The 4,327-nt window shown below is 38.5% G+C and overlaps 1 non-coding gene across 1 annotated transcript; it reads right to left on the bottom strand.

Moving 5' to 3' along the window:
• Positions 1-581: 581 nt before the first annotated feature.
• Positions 582-688, bottom strand: LOC141682075 (small nucleolar RNA R71). The gene has a single exon (XR_012559479.1). It is a non-coding gene; the product is annotated as a small nucleolar RNA R71 (small nucleolar RNA).
• Positions 689-4,327: the final 3,639 nt, after the last annotated feature.

Below are 4,327 nucleotides of genomic sequence, written 5' to 3'. Positions count from 1 at the left end.
ACGCGGATATTGTTACTTACTTGGGTACTTATTGTATTTCAGGTACTCTAGAGAGCGTGTAAGCATACGCGTTCTTGATCTCGCAAGAGAATACTGGATAAAGATGAGGAAGTAGTTGAAAAAGTTCTTATTGAAGAGAAGGTTGAAGAAGTTTTTGTTGAGGAGAAAGTTGAAGAAGAAGCTCTAGTCATAATGGGAGATCAAGCAGCGAATCCTAATGTTTTGATGGATTATTTTAAGCCGAAGATCAATGATATTAAGTCTAGTATTATCAGGCCAGCCATCGCTGCTAACACCTTTGAGATCAAGTCAAGCACGATTCAGATGATACAGAATCAGTTCAGTTTGGGGGTTCTCCTATAGAAGATCCCAACATACACATCAGGGATTTCATCGAGATCTGCGATACTTTCAAGTTCAATAGAGTTACTGAAGATGCTATTAAGCTGAGGATTTTCTCATTCTCTCTGAGGGATAAGGCTAAGTGTTGGTTGCATTCTCTACCACCAGGCTCCATTACTACTTGGGAGGATCTTGCTCAGAAGTTTCTTACTAAATTCTTCCCTATGGAAAATACTGCTGTAATCAGGAATGCTCTTACGCAATTTGCGCAGCAGCCTGGAGAATCTCTGTGTGAAGCTTGGGATCGTTACAAAGAGATTCTTAGAAAGTGCCCTCATCATGGAATTCTTGACTGGATGATCATTAACTGCTTTTATAATGGGTTGGGTGCAACTTCTAGACCCATGCTTGATGCAGCATCAGGAGGAGCCTTATGGGCTAAAAGCTATGATGAAGCTTATGAATTGATTGAACTGATGGCTGCTAATGAATATCAAAACCCAACTCAGAGAATACCTCAAGGCAAGGTAGCAGGAATTCTGGAAGTGGACACAGCTACTGCTATAGCTGCTCAACTTCAGGCTTTGACGATGAAGGTGGATTATTTGACTAATTTTAGAGTTAATCAGATCACAAGTGTCTGTGAACTTTGTGTTGGTGCGCATAAGACGGAGCAGTGTGCTATTTCTAGTGAATCAGCTCAGTTTATGAGCAACTTTCAGATATCGCAGCAACCAGCTCCAACCACCTATCATCCTAATAACCATAATCATCCTAACTTCAGCTGGAGCAACACTCAGAATGCGGTGCAACAGCCTTATCAGCAGTATGCAGCTAAGCAATTAACCCCTCCTGGTTTTTAACAATCGTAATATGCACCAAGACAACAAGTCCAACTTCAGCGGCTACCACAATCTAATGAAAAATATGAATTGGAGGAGTTGAGGCTCATGTGCAAGAGCCAAGCGGTTTCTATCAAGACCTTGGAGATAAATTTGGGCAGATTGCCAATGCCTTGCTGAATCGACAACCTGGTACACTCCCTAGTGACACTGAAGTACCAGGCAAAAGGGAAGCTAAAGAGCAGGTTAAGGCAATCACATTGAGGTCTGGGAAAGTTGCAAATCCCGAAAAATCTCCAGTTCCAGAAGTTGAAGTTGTGCTGAAGAAGAAGTCCAGAAGAAAGTAGAAGTGGAACAAGGAAGACAGCTGTTGTCAACACTCCTCCTGAGAGTAATATAGGGGAAAAACAGGTCTATCCTCCACCTCTTTTCCTAAGAGGCTGCAGAAGTAAAAGTTGTATAAGCAATTTGCTAAGTTCTTGGAAGTTTTCAAGAAACTTCATAACAACATACCTTTCGTTGAAGCTCTTACGCAAATGTCTAGTTATGCGAAGTTTATAAAAGGTATTCTCTCTCGGAAAGTGAAGCTCGACGACTTAGAGACCGTAGCTCTCAATGAGGAATGCAGTGCTATGCTGCAACATAAGTTGCCTCCGAAGCTTAAAGATCCTAGAAACTTCACTATTCCTTGCACTATTGGAAACTTGTCATTCGACAAGTGTTTATGTGATTTGGGAGCTAGCATCAATCTGATGCCTTTATCTGTCTTCAAGAAGTTGGTCTTACCTGATCCAAAGCCTACTTATATGTCCTTGCAATTGGCCGATCATTCTATTACATATCCACGAGGCATTGTGGAGGATATTTTGGTCAAGGTGGAAAAACTCATCTTTCTTGCTGATTTTCTAATTCTTGATTTCGAGGAGGATAAGAAGATTCCCATAATCTTGGGAAGACCATTTTTAGCTACTGGTCGAACCTTGATTGATGTGTACAAGGGTGAGCTCACTATGAGAGTACTGGATCAGGATGTGACGTTCAATGTATTCAATGCCATAAAATACCTTATTGATAATGAGGAGTGCTTAAAAGTAAAATTGGTCAATTCTGTGGTTACTTCAGAATTTGATCAAATGCTAAGGTCTGATGCTTTAGAGAAGGCCTTGTTGGGGAATTCAGATAGTGGAGATGATGAAGGTGATGAATAGTTGTAGTATCTGAAGGCTTCTCATTGAAAGCGAAGGCTGTATATGCCTTTTCAATCTCTTGGATTGGAAGAGCTGAACAAGTCTCCAAAGTGCCTCAAGCCATCTATTGAGGGAGCTCCTAAACTTGAGCTTAAACCTTTGCCTGAACACTTAAGGTATATTTTTTAGGTGATGCATCTACTTTGCCTATTAATATTGCATCTGACCTTTCAGGTAGTGATGAGGAAAAACTCTTAAGAATTCTGAGAGAGTTCAAGTTGGCAATTGGATGGACTATAGCAGATATCAAGGGAATCAGCCCTTCTTATTATATGCATAAAATTCTGTTAGAGGAAGGTAGCAAGCCTACTGTTTAGCAACAGAGAAGGCTTAATCCGGTCATGAAAGAAGTTGTGAAGAAGGAAATTCTCAAATGGCTACATGCAAGGATCATCTATCCCATTTCTGACAGTTCTTGGGTGAGTCTAGTTCAGTGTGTGCCGAAAAAAGAGGCATCATCGTGGTAGCTAATGAAAAGAATGAGCTCATTCCAACTCAAACAGTCACGGGGTGGAGAGTTTGCATGGACTACAGGAAGCTGAACAAGGCCACGAGGAAGGATCACTTCCCTCTTCTTTTTTGTTAGGTCACATAACACTGTAGAAGGGGGTTGAATACAGTGTTACTACAATCAAATCGATTTTGAACACAAGTAAAAGTAAACAGATATATTTAATATGATAAACTCTGTTACAACGGAACTGTTCTCTCTCAGTGATGAACAAATATCACTAAGAGCTGCTAGGTTACAATGTATAATCTTCTCGATAATGATAACACATATAGTGTAAACCCTAAGTCTATGTTTATATAGTACACAGTTACAAGATAACTTCTAATTGATATGGAATATAATTCTGTCTCCTAAAATATATCAATCGAATATCTTCTACAAGTCTTCCAGTCTTCTAACTCTTTCCATACATATCTTCTTTTGTTATAAGTCTCGATCTTCTACTGTAAATCAACTTCCTTCCTTAACTGTAAGTCTTCCCGCACTTAAGTTCTGATATAACCTTAAGTTCTGATAATAAGTTCTGACTTCCAGTAAGTCCTGATTTCAGTAAGTCCTTATTTGTCCTATTGTTAAGTTCTGAAAACTAAACACAAATCATATTAGACATGACATCTCAAATATATCTAACAATCTCCCCCAACTTGTAAATTGTGCAAAATATATAAGTTAATAGATTTGATGATGTCAAAAACATTTAAGTACAAATGCAATAAGAGTTTAACTAGATAACTAACTACAACTTACAGTCCTTGTAGCTTTTACCAATCTCACTGAGTCAATCTGAATCCATGATGATTCTTGACAAAGCTTGATATAAGCTTTTCTTCTTTAATCCTCAGGACTTGAGACATTGTAGTCTTGACTTGCTTCATTTTTTCATTCTGACTTTCAATCTGGTAGATTGCAGTCCTTAAAGCAGAGATATGGTTTCTTTCTAAACCATCATTCAGTCTTATTACCCTAGGATGAGAAGAATATTCATTGTAGCACAAACATTTCTCTTTCAGTATCACTTCAAGCTTAGAAGAATTCTTCTTCATTGGAATCTCACTTCCATCATTTTCAACAATACTAGGAACAAATTTTGTAACTCTTGAACCAGAAATTCTTGCTTTATCTCTGATGGTCTTCAAAATGAAGTTTGACCATCTCCTGGTAATATCAGACTTTACCTCTAAAAGGTAATGAACGAATTGAAGTTCTTTCAATGATTTGTTTAGTACATCTGATTCTGACATCTGATATGTCCTTCCATCTTCAAGAAATAAAATCAGATTTTCCTTAACATTGTGCTTGTCATGAGTATCCAGTACCACTTGAACAGAGATAACCTTATCAAGATGTTTCTGTGTAACATCTTCAAGCGGTTTGTCAGTCAA

Source organism: Apium graveolens, chromosome 8, assembly GCF_009905375.1.
Source record: "Apium graveolens cultivar Ventura chromosome 8, ASM990537v1, whole genome shotgun sequence".
Taxonomy (NCBI): Eukaryota; Viridiplantae; Streptophyta; class Magnoliopsida; order Apiales; family Apiaceae; genus Apium; species Apium graveolens.
This window is presented reverse-complemented; position numbering and strand designations above follow the sequence as displayed.